We start from the raw sequence: 13,136 nt of genomic DNA on the forward strand, positions 1-13,136 counted from the left end.
ATCTTGTTCACTAATAACCTTTTTTTAAGGAAGGAAATCTTCAGTCCTTTCCCAGTTTGGTGAATGTGTCACTCTTGATCCAAAGTCATGTGGTTGACTCTTAACTGCCCTCTGAATTGGCACTTGGATATTTTTTGTCACGTTCCATGAATGAATAAAGAAAAATATTCAGGACAAGATTGTCAATGTCACTGTCAGTGAAGGGAAGATTGTGATGTAGTGATACTGGTTAAGTCGCCCAGAGATCCCGGTCTTCTGAGAACAAAAATTAAAATCCCATCATGGATGCTAGTGGACTTTATTTTCAACGAATAAAAAGATCTGGAAGTGAGAGTTTGTCTCTGTACTGGCAACCAGGAAACCATTATTGGCTAAGACAATGAATTGCAGATGTTGGAGATCAGCAACAAAAGGCACAATTGCTGGGGAAATGCAGCAGGTCTGGCAGTATCTGTGGAAAGAAAATAGTTAATATTTTGAATCCAGCCTAATTTTGAAGGGCCACCGGACTCATAACAGTAAAACCGTCATCTCCTCATAGATTCTGCCAGAACTGTTGTTGTTGTCCAATCATTACAGAGTATTGTGAACGTGTTATTTTAGGGAGGGAAATATACCACTCACAACCCTACACACGCGTGCACACGCTCACATCACGTGACTCCAGACCTACTGCAATGTGGTTAACTCTCAACTGCCTTCTCGCATGAAGCCAATTGCTCAGTCCAAAGGCCATGAGGGATGGGGAGCAAATGTTGGACTGCTAGCAACAATCCCATCCCTCAAAATATTTTCTTATATATTATAAAGCATAGGTTAATGAAGGACAACCAAAACAAACTGCTGTGGGAAAGTCATGCCCAACTAACCTGATTTGCTTGTAGTTTTAAATATTGTTTTAAAATCCTCTTCAGAGAGGACATTGGTTCCATCATTGTTGCAATGCTGCATGCAATTTCTGTGCTTTCTGCTACAGGAAGGGTGTTGTGAAACTTGAAAGGGTTCAGAAAACATTTACAAGGATGCTGCCAGGGTTGGAGGGTTTGAGCTACAGGAAGAGGTTGAATAGATTGGAGCTATGTTCCCTGGAGCTTTGGAGGCTGAGGGGTGACATTAAAGACATTTATAAAATCATGAGGGACATGGGTAAGGTAAATAGGCAAGGTCTTCTCCCTTGGGGTGGGGAAGTCCAAAATTAGAGGGCATAGGTTTAAGGTTAATGGCAAATGGAGTTTAATATAGATAAGTGTGAGGTCTTACATTTTGTATAGTCAAATCAAGGTAGGAATTTCATGGTGAATGGCAGGACCTTAAGGAGTGTAGTGGAACAGAGGGATCTTGGAGTACAGGTTCACAGTTCTCTGAAAATGGAGTCACAGGTAGACATTTTTTGTCACACTGGCCTTCATCAGTCTTGGCATTCAGTATAAAATACCGAATTAGAGTTGAGATAAGCACCAAATCTGTTTCATATGCAGTATTTCAAAACAAGAGATGTCGGGGTGCAGGTTCATAGCTCCTAGAAAGTGGAGTCATGGGTAGACAGGGCGGTGAAGAAGACTTTCGGCATGCTTGCTTTCATCAGTCAGAGCACTGAGTACAGGAGTTGGGATGAATTGTTGCAGCTGTCACAGATTCCACACAACAACACAAGACGTGACCCTGCCCTCCCCTGACTGACTGTCCCTTTGCATATCAGGGGGAAGACACCCCTTTAATTGTGATGATCAGGAAACATGCCATCCTTCAAAAAAAGGGCTGCGTTCACAATTATTTGGACAGAGGAAAGAAGTTCCAGTCTGGGTGAAGATCAATCTTCATTGCGTGAGAGAGAGAGAGAGAGAGAGAGAAAGAAAGAGCAGCAGCAGCTTCAGACGTTCATGGTCCAACTTCTGAAAAGACCTTGTCTGATTTGCAGTTGTTTCTGGGCTTGTAATATCGAACTGCAGCATATTGTAGATCTTCAGTAAGCCCTGCCAGTGCTTCTATGTGGTCTGAAATTTATCGTACAATTTGTGTATTGCCTATGTATCTGTATCCAGCTTCACCTTAATTGTATTCCCCTCTTTATCTCTTTTCCCCCATCCTCACCCCTCCACACATCAGCATATCATTAGACTATAGGAGCAGAAATTATGCCATTCAGCCCATTGAGTCTGCTCCACCATTCAGTCATGGCTGATAAGTTTCTCAACCCCATTCTCCCCATAACCTTTGATCCTCTTGATACTCAAGAAAATATATTCAATGATCTAACCTCCACAGCCTTCTGGGGCAGTGAATTCCATAGATTACCACTCTCTGTCTGAAGTTCTCCTTATTTCTCTTCTAAAAGGTCTTCCCTTTACTTGAAGGCTGAGGAGGAGGCATAGAGGAGCGTGGTGTGCACCTGTAAACTCCAGAACTTCCCAAACTTCACGAGTCAACAATAACGCTTTCTGGAGCAAGAAATGAAAGGGCCGACGAGAAACTGTGACACAACAGGAAGTGAAATTAGGCCATTCAGCCCATTGAGTCTGCTCCACTATTCACTCATTCTTGAGTATCAAGGGGCTCAAGGGTTACATGTTGAATGTGGTTAAGAAACATATCAGCCATGATTGAATGGCAGAGCAGATTCAATACGACAAATGGCTTAATTTCTGCTGGTTAACATCCCTGGGAAGAAGGAGGCAACACAATAAATTGTTTCTTGGGACAGGTAAGATAATGTTGTTTTACAATGGTGTGACAAAAGGACAATTAATTCTACCTGTGGAAGGAAAGCCCTGACATAGAGGGGTTAATTGCAGGGCAGACTGTTTCAAACAGACAGCTAACCTCAAGGATAAGAAGGTAAACTACAGACCTGAGATCTCCAGCAATGTGAGGTATGTTAGAGTCTTAAAACAAAATCACACCACAGATTTGAAATTGAGGAAACGCCACCAAAATTCAACTCCGGAATGATACAGCAGCAGCAGTACCTAGAAGAATAATACTGCATCAAACCCCTGGACACTTCCAGAGATGGGCACTGTCGTTGGAAACCCAGTTAAATTCAGCCATAACTGGGTGATAGCCAAGTTTGGGGCGGGGGGTGGGGGATGTGGTGAAGCTGAATGAACTTGAGAGGTTTTATTTGTGGTTGCTACGTGCAATAAAGTGCAAATCATTGTTTCAGCAGTTGATTCTCTGTGCGGTTTCTGAGTCAGGAGCCAAATTAAGGTGATTCACCCACAACCACACCAAGAGGCTGGGATTAATATTGACTCCATTGCATTCAAGAGAATGTCATCAATACTGTTATAAAGCGAAGGCTGAACCCACCACCCCCACACCCCCACTCTCCAAGATCTCAAACCGAAACGTCCAAAGAGTGGCACTTTGCCCTTTAATCTGTAAAGTCAGTGTGATAAGTGGTGTAACCTGCTGTAGTGTGAAAAGTAAATCCCTGACACTTTAAAATTGACAGTCAGCAATTTATTTAACCAACTCTCACGGTAAACAAATGAACAAAACTACTAACAAACTGAATAAATCCGTCCTAACTACTGAGTATTCTGGAATAAATCAAGATTCTTCTGGTATGCTGTTCCAATCAATACATGTCCCACTCAGATAACACAAAATAGAATTTAATCTCTCAGATTACAACTAGGTTATGTGTCTTCCGGAATATTCTGTGCCATTTTCTGTCGGGGATGCCTCCTCCGATTCTTCTGTCAGGAATGCCCTTCTCTGTTATTCTAAATGATGCTTTCTCTAATACACAGATGACTGAGAGCACCAATTCTTTATGATAGGATTGGTCCTGTTGTCAAAACTTTAGGATGTAAATTTAAGTTTTTGGTAGCCAAGGGGGCCGATTTAAATTGATTGGTGACATTGAAAACCTGTTTTCTTGTCCTGCTAACTATACAGCCCTTTGATACAAATGTTTCAGTTCAGGTGCTTTCTGTTGTGATGATGATGCTCCTTTAAGAAGATTATGTTGTTCTTGGTTCATTTTCAGGAGGGGTTATAAAAGGCAGAGCTTCTCATTCGTCGAGAATTAAGGATTTCGCTAATGGTTATCAGATACTGGCTAAGGCAACAATCAGGGAAAAGGGTTTGACATTTTATTTTCTAAACCACTTCTACAATGAAAGGGCAGTTGTCCCATTCTTTTCCCCTGGTTTGGGTTTTAGCAAGCAGTCTGTCTGAAGCTGCTGCAGGAAGAGGTGTTTCCTGATTCAACAGATGTTTCTGGCTGACTCTGAAGCTTCAGGGAAAATAGTACCAGCGTATTCAGCCTCTCCCTGTAGTTCAAACCTTGCAGCCCTGGCAACATCCTTCCAAACCTTTTCTGAACCCTTTCAAGTTTCACAATGTCTTAAAAAGACGTCAACTTTGCTCGACTAATGTGGGAGAATTTTCTGCATGACGCGTTGTGCCTGAAAGAGCCCTCCCCTGTGCTGTGACAGAGTTGCAGTGACTTTCAAAAGCCTGACAAATGCTGTTATCAGTCAAAGATTCATTGGGAGAAGCTTCTCAATCACATCTGTAAATGGAGAAAGTGTTTTTAATAATGAGACATGAATAAAGGTTGCATTAATTTTTTGTTCTGAAGATTTACTCATACATCTCAAAACAGAGCATATGAACCCGGTCACAAGAAGTCTACGGGAATATAAGACACCACTGTCTATTTCCTGACCAGGACCGACTTTGCACAGAAAACATGGACATTTTATTTGAATGGGGTGCCATTTGTTTTAAGATCAGGTGAACTTAAGAGGCACAGCATTGGCTTAGAAATGAGAGATCCTTGACACACACGCAGCCAAAATCATCACTGCCATTATTATCAAATTAGAATTTAGGCTGGATAGGCTGGGATGTTTTTCCACTGGAGCAGAGGAAGTTGAGAGGCAATATTTTCAAACCATGAGGGGTGGATTTGGGTTAATGATAGCTGTCTCTTCCCTAGGGGGAGGATTTCAAGTCCAAGGACGCGTTTTTATGGCGAGAGGAGAAAGATGGAAGAAAAGATGTGGGGCAAAATATTTACAGAGTGTAGTTCGCCTGGGGAAACAGCTGCCAGTGGAAATGGTTGAAACAGGTACATTAACAATATTGAAAAGGCGTTTCAACAAATACATGGGTAGGAAAGCTTGAGAAGGATATGGGCCAAGTGCAGGGAAATGAGGTTAGTGTTGACAAACATTTTGGTCAACATGGACCGGTTTGAGCTGAAGGGCCTGTCTCTGTGCTATAGTACTCTGTGACAGGCGTCTCTTCGTAACTCTGACAATGTTGAGTTTCCACATGAACCAGGAAAAAGTGAGGACTGCAAATGCTGGAGATCAGAGTTGAGAGTGTGGTGCTGGAAAAGCACAGCAGGTCTGACAGCACCCGAGTAGCAGGAGAATCGATGTTTCAGGCATAACGGCAGCCAGATGAATATCTCACTAAATCATGCTGAATAAAATCTGATCTCATTCGTCAACTCTGATGTGGAGGTGCTGGGGGTGGACAGGTCAGAAGTCACACAACACCAGGTGACAATCCCAATAGATTGATTTGAACTCATGAGCTTTCGAAGCACTGTTCCTTCATCAGGTGAAGTGATGAAGGAGCAGCACTGATGAAGGAGCAATGCTCCCAAAGCTTGGGATTTCAAATAAACCTGTTGGACTGTAACCTGGTATTGTGTGACTTCTGACTTCAACTTCTTCAACTGCGCATTCATGTTGAACTTGATGGGATACTTTATCCAACTCGGTATAGTTAAATCATATCACTTGGAGGGGTTCATTTGAAACCTTTCAGGAGGTGAATTCAACAAGATTGAATTATTCAAAGTTACTCTATTCTAAACTTACATCAGGACCGATAGTCATAGAGAGGTACAGCGCGGAAACAGATCCTTCAGTCCAACTCGTCCACGCTGACCAGATATTCTAAATTAATCTAGTCCCGTTTGCCAGCACTTGGCCCAAATCCCTCTTACTCTTTCTATTCATGTCCTCAACCAAATGTCTTTGACATTCTGTAATTCTACCAGCCTCCTCCACTTCCTCTGGCAGCTTATTCCATGCACGCACCACACTGCATGAAAAGCTTTCCCTTTAAGTCCTTTTTAAATCTTTCCCCTCTCACTCTCAACCTATGCCCTCTAGTTCTAACAACATCCTGATAAATCATTTCTGATGGAGATGTCAACGTTTCGGGCAGAACCCTTCTTCAGTCCTGAGGGATAATACCTGAAATGCTGACTTCTCCACCTCCTGGTGCTAACTGCCTTGTTGTACCTAGCCTCCTGCTTGACAATTTTAGATTCCAGCATCTGCAGTTTTTTATTTTGTCTCTAACAAATGGTGGAGCAGATTCGATGGGTCAAAATATCCTAACTTCTGCTCCAATGGTCTTGTGGTCTTAGGTTTGTGCGGGTCTTGGGCTCAATGAGCAGCAGCGCCCACTGGAAGCAAGGTTCATAGAAACATAGAGCCACTACAGTGTGGAAACGGGCCCTTCTGCCCAACAAGTTCAGAGCGACCCTTTGAAGAGTAACTCACCCAGACACATTCTCCTACCTTATCACTCTGCACTTACCCTTAACTCTGCACCACACCTACACATTCCTGAACAGTATGGGACTATTCAGCTTGGCCAATTCGCTCAAACATGCGCACGTTTGGACGCAGAGGAAACCCACGCAGACACAGGGGGGAGTTACATGCAAACTCCACACAGACAGTCACCCTGAGAATGGAATCAAATCTGGGTCCTGGCACTATGAGGCAGCAGTGCTAACCACTGAGCTACCACCCCCCTTTCCCCCTCCACTCCCCAGTAGAAAACAAAAAAGCCTACCAACTCTCCCACTACCCCCACTGTCAGAAAGGGCAGGAGGTTCAGTCCTGGGGGGAGACCCTCTGCAGCGTTACCGGCAGAATCTGATTGTTGGGAGCATTGGTGCCTCCGCTGGTGCTTGTTCAAGCTGCAGGACATTGTGAACCTCTGCCCACACTCGGGGCAGGCAAACGGCCTCTCCCCAGTGTGGACCCGCTGGTGCGTCAGTAGAGTGGAGGAGACAGCAAAGCCCTTCCCGCACTCGAGGCAGGTGAATGGCCTTTCCCCAGTGTGGACCTACCGGTGTGTCAGCAGGTGGGAGGCCTGGGTAAAGCCCTTCCCGCACACAGAGCAGCTGAAGGGCCTTTCCCCAGTGTGGACCCGCTGGTGCTTCAGCAGGTCGGAAGAGTGTGTAAAGCACTTCCCGCAGACAGAGCAGGTGAACGGCCTCTTGCCGGTGTGGACCCGCCGGTGGGCCAGCAGGTCTGAGGAATCGCTGAAGGCCTTCCCACATTTGGGGCAGGGGAAGGGCTTCTCGCCGGTGTGGACCCGCCGGTGAATCACGAGGTGGGAGGAGCGAGTGAACACCTTCCCACAATCGGGGCAGTGGAAGGGCCTCTCCCCTGTGTGCACCCGCTGGTGCCTCATCAGGGCGGAGGAATCGCTGAAGGCCTTCCCACACTTGAGGCAGCTGAAGGGCCTCTCCCCTCTGTGAACCCGCAAGTGCCTCAGCCGGGCGGAGGAATCGCTGAAGCTCTTCCTGCACTCAGGGCAGCTGAAGGGCCTCTCCGCTGTGTGCACCCGCCGGTGCCTCAGCAGGGCGGAGGAATCACTGAAGGCCTTCCCGCACTCAGGACAGGAGAATGGCTTCTTCCTGGTGTGACTGCGCCGATGTGTCTCCAGGGCAGACGGACACGGAAGCCTTTCCCGCAGTCGCCACACTTCCATGGTTTCTCCATGGCCGAAGCTACAGTTGCACACAAACGCGTGTATGTCCCCTCCCTGCCTTGAATTCCTCTTTCCAGGCCAGATAACTGTTTCAGGCTCCACATTCAGTGCGTTGCTGCTACAGTAGGGTCTCTCTTCCAGTCCCATTGATGCTGAAAACGTACTGAAACAGGAACCAATTGGATCACAGTTGAAAATTGTTACAGTCCCGATGGATTGAGTGACTCACAAATGCTGGAGAATCAGAGTTGAAAACTGCGGGTCAGGCAGCATCTGAGGAGCAGGAGAGTCAATGGTTCAGGCATAAGCCTTTCATCTATTGATTTTGAAACTTCATCTTCAGATCAAATACTCTGAAAAGAGATTACAAAAGTAATCACTGTCAGTCCAGGGTAGAAATTCAGAACAAGCAATTCTACTTTCTGCAGAACATTCTTTTCTTTTGTTATTCCACAAAACTGAAAGCACCATCCTTCTCTCTCTCTCTCTTCCTCTGTTCTCTTTCCATTCTAATTCTCCTGAAAGTGCTGATTCAGGATCTGACAGGGACAGAAGAGCAGAACAGTCACAACTGACATCTCTCTGAATTTTGGATACCTGCACCTGAAAATTAATATCTTCCACAACATTGGGATACTGTTGAGGGTGAGCAGATCTGATTTTTGGAAGTAAAAATATAGTGTGTAAATTCAGGATGAACCTGCAATGCAACTTCTTGGCAACCAATCAGACACAAAATGGTTAACGTGCCTCCACAGGGGTGAGGGAGTTTTAGAATGAGACATCAAGGCTATGACACCAGAGAGAAATTGAATAGACTGGCGTGGCAAACCAGAGTCATCTAGATATACAGCACAGAAACAGGTCCTTTGGTCCAACTGGTCTATACTGACCAGATATCCTCACCGAATCTGGTCTCATTTGCCAGCATTTGGCCCATATCCCTCTAAACCCTTCCTATTCATAAACCTATCCAGATGCCTTTTAAATGTGTTATAATTATACCAGCATCTACTACTTCCTCTGGCAGCTCTTTCCTTACACGTACCATGTTCTGCATGAATTGCCTTTTTAAATCCCTTGCCCCCCACTCCGCCTCCCCGGGCCACCTCACCTTAATCCTATTACTCTCTGGTTCTACACCCCCAGAGAAACGACCTTGTCTATTTACCCTATCCATGCGTCTCTTGATTTTATAAACAATGGAAGCATCAATGGCTCAGGGCAGGGATGGGGCCGGCTTTTGGGGGGGGGGGGGGGCGGTGGCAAGGAAGCCGTATGTGCTGGAGCCAACGCGGAAGAGAACATAAAACCTTGAAGCTGCAATTAGGAATACTGCATGTGCTGTACTTGTACCTGTTGCTTTTATTTGTGGGAATCAAGTGCATTTTAAAAATAAAATCAAACAAGATATCTATCCCTCCCCTTTCCCAATCTCCCAATGCTGTCCTGGACACAGAGTGAGAGAATTGGGAGCAGGAGTTGGCCATTTGAGCCTGCATCAACATTGAACACATCATAACTGAATATGAATATACCTACAGCCAGGTGGATAGATTGGGTTTTCTTTCACTGGAGCAGAGGAGATTGACAGGTGACCTTATCGAGGATTATAATATCATGAGGGGTACAGATGAGGTGAAAGACAGGTGTCCCTTCCCGAGAGTGGGGCTTTCAAGATTAGGGAGCAAATTTTGAAGGGGAGAGGAGAAAGATTTTAAAAAGACATGAAGAGCTCCACTTTTTTCTCACAGAGAGTGGTTTGTGTGTGGAATGGGTGTCCAGAGGAATTAATGGATGCAGGTACAGTGACAATGTTTAAAAGACATTTGGAAATGTACATGAATAGGAAAGATTCAGAGGTATATGGGCCATTCACTGGCAGATGGGACTAGTTGGGTTTGAGAACATAGTCAGCATAGACTAGTTGGAGCGAAGGGTCTGTTTCTGTGCTGTATGACCCTGTAGCTGTTCTGTACTGGTCTGTAAACCATTTTCTTGGAAACCCAAGATGGCGGTGGTTTGAGTGGTCTGTTGTGCTGGGGTCTGTGCAATACACCCGGCAAGGTGGACTTTTACCCCTCCCCCCACCTCATTAACCATCCGTAGGAGAAACGAATTGCTAATATAAACTTACTGAACGTCTGGAGCTGCTATAATTGTGGTTTGACAGCTTTAGGACCAGAATGAAAGCAAATGAAGGAAAGGGGCCGACAGGAGTGCAGCAGGCAGGGCACTCCCCTACTGCATCAGGGGTGCCTGGAGCCATTGCTCAAACTCCCAGGGCAGTCCCTTTGGGTTTAATGGGGCAGCAGCAGTTACTCTCTGAGTTTGCCAAACTCTGAGAAAAGATTGAAGGAGCGGTGGAACCACTATCTGCCACGCTGGGAAAGCATGGTCAGGAAATTCAAATGTTGGCCCGAAGAGAAGAGGCAGCGGAGGAGAGGACCGTGGCATCGGAGACCGTGGCGGAGGTCTCAGGAGGAAGGATCCAAACGCTGGAAGACCAGTTTCGGGTCCTTCAGGAGCAGGTGGACGACCTGGAAAACTAAAGTAGAAGAAAAATCTTACAGCTCTTGGGTCTTCCGGAACGCGAGGGAGGTGAAGACCTTATTGGATTGCTGGGGCTGGAGTTGGAGTCAGGCTTGTTGAGTGTGGAGCGGGCGCACCGGATCGATATGCGCAGGTCCGGGTCGGACCCGCAGCCCCGCGTGGTCCTAGTGCACCTCCTGCATTATAAAGAAAATCAGTTCGTGATTGAAACAGCAAGAAGACTGGGAAGAGATCCACAGGCTTTAATGCACAAAGGGTCAAGAATAATATATTTCCAGGACTTCTCAGGAGCCTGGATTAAGAAAAAGGCATTTGATGAAGTTAAGAGAAAAGTAAGGGATCTGAATATACAATATTCTTTGAGGTCCCTGACCGTATTGCGTTTCACTCATGGAGGGATGGTATATCATTTTGATTCAGCAGAAAAGGCAAAGGACTTTGCGAATTCTCTGAATTAAAGAAATCGAGTTGGGGTGAAGGCGGGAGGGACATCATTACAGACAATGCTACTTTTTGCCCCTTTTTTGTGGTTATTGGCTTTATACGTACTGCCTTGACAAAAGCTGGAATTCTTTAGTGTATTGGTCAGTTACATATTGTGTGGGGCCTTTTTTTTCTGCTGTCCTTTTGTTTTTGGATTGGGGGTGGCTATACCTGTGCTTAAGATGTATGGAGAAGGGGGTGTGGGGACATGGGTAACCATTGTTAACTCTCAGAATGTAAATAACATGCTTTTTTCAATCTGTGAATTGCCTGACGCTTGGGACACAGCCTCAGTGGGAAGGAGCCAGGATGGTGGCAATGGTGGGGGTTTGGGGAGGTAGGGATAAGAGATCTCGACATAATTGAGGGTTATTTGAGCGTTTGCTTAAGTTATATGTGGTGTTTAGATTTTTATTTATCGTAGTTTTTAATAGGAGCAGTTTTTAGACTTTATAGAGTTAATGCCTTTGTTGCTCACTGCACCTCGGATAAGCTTCCTCCTCTTGGGAAACCATGGGCTGCCCTGGATGACCATGGCTACTGATTCGTTCAGGTGGTGCACCTGGAATGTAAAAAGAAAGAAGCTGCTGTCAAGCCTCAGGAAGGAAAAGGTGGACATCGCCCTGCTGCAGGGGACACATTTAACTGATAAGGAACATCTGAAACTGCAGCAAGGAGGTTATGATAGGATATTCTTCTTCTCCTTTAGCTCCAAGTGTAGAGGAGTGGCTTTTCTGGTAAGAAGGAACCTCCCTTTGTAGGTAATTGAGCAAATTAAGGACAAACATGGACTGTCCGTCATTCTTAAAGCTCTAATACATGGAGAAGAGTATGGCGTCCTGAATGTGTATTGTCCCCCCGGTGCACCCTTTTATATTTCTAATTGATGCAGTTGCTAAAATAATGAGTTTTGGGGTACGCCGCATGGTCATTGGAGAGGATTTTAATCGCCTAATGGATCCTGAGGTAGACAGAGTGCCAAGGGGCCAGGCAGGTACACCCACGCAATCTAAGCAGTTGGTGGGCGTGTGCAAGGAGTTGGGATTAGTGGCTGCGTGGAGGCATCTCCACCCTAATGGAAAAGACTTTACTTTCTCTCCAAACCCACACAAGTACCACATGGGAACTGACACTTTTTAATGCCATTGGGTTGCTTGGACAGAACATTGGCTTGTGAAATTGGCAATATAGATGTCTTGGACCATGTGCCAGTGTATTTAGATGGTAAAATCAAGAGTGGTGGAATGAATGCACAGCACTGGTGCATGGACCCATTCCTGTTAAGGGATAGCAAATTTGTTGAGTACATCACAAGAGTTCAGAGCCTTCTGGGATATCAACTCGGGTACGGCCAGTAATCCGGAAATACTGTAGGAGGCCACTAAGGCATATTTATGAGGCCTGATTATTTTTTGTTTAACGACTAGAAGGATGCAAAGGAAGGAGCAACAACAGATGTTGGAGACCAGTCTGCAGATAGCTGAGGAAGTATATTACAATAGGCCTTCACTGGTCAAGCTGCAGCTCTCCGGGCTGCTCCCAACTCATTGCACACACTGGGAAAAAAAATGTCTGCTTTGCTCAACAAAGATTGTTTGAATTTGGAGATAAGCCACGTAGATATCTGGCTAGAAAGAAAAATGCTTCCCAATCTATTATGTCTGTTAGAGAGAAGGTTGGCACAGTTACCCGTGAGTTAACGAAGATTAGTGTTAGATTTAGGGAATACTTTGCAGAGTTATATCAGTCAGAGGGAGATGAACACAGTGCAACGAGAATGCAGGCCTTTTTTGAGATCCTGCACCTCCCTAGTATAAATGCGGAACAGGTTTCCTGTTGAATGGGCCTATGACAATACAGGAGGTGCAGGAAGCAATAAAGCATCTCCAAGGTGGCAAAGCACTGGGGTCAGATGGATTCCCAAGTGAGTTCTATAAGGAATTCATAAATGTGTTGGTGGAGCCACCTCTGGGGATGTACAGCTATTCATATGCACAGGATTATCTTTCGCCCTCTCTTAGGGAGGCTAATATCTCCCTCATTTTAAAGAAAGAGGAAGAGCCCGAAGAATGTGCTTCATACAGACACATTTCATTGTTGAATGTAGATTTTAAAATTCTACCCAAGACACTGGTCCTGAGGTTGGAAAAGGTGTTGTTCTGTATTGTGAAAGAAGACCAGATGGATTTTGTTAAGGGCTGTAGCTCCTCCAACAATATCAGGAAGGTACTGAACATGGTGCAGGTATGCCAGCAAAGGTTGATCCTGGGTTCAGTGGCCTCCCTAAATGCAGAAAAGGCATTTGACCAGATAGAATGGCTATACCTGTTTGGGGT

The sequence above is a fragment of the Chiloscyllium plagiosum genome, unplaced genomic scaffold (genome assembly GCF_037043375.1).
Source record: "Chiloscyllium plagiosum isolate Xiang-an unplaced genomic scaffold, Cpla_swu_hap1 HiC_scaffold_27, whole genome shotgun sequence".
Classification (NCBI taxonomy): domain Eukaryota; kingdom Metazoa; phylum Chordata; class Chondrichthyes; order Orectolobiformes; family Hemiscylliidae; genus Chiloscyllium; species Chiloscyllium plagiosum.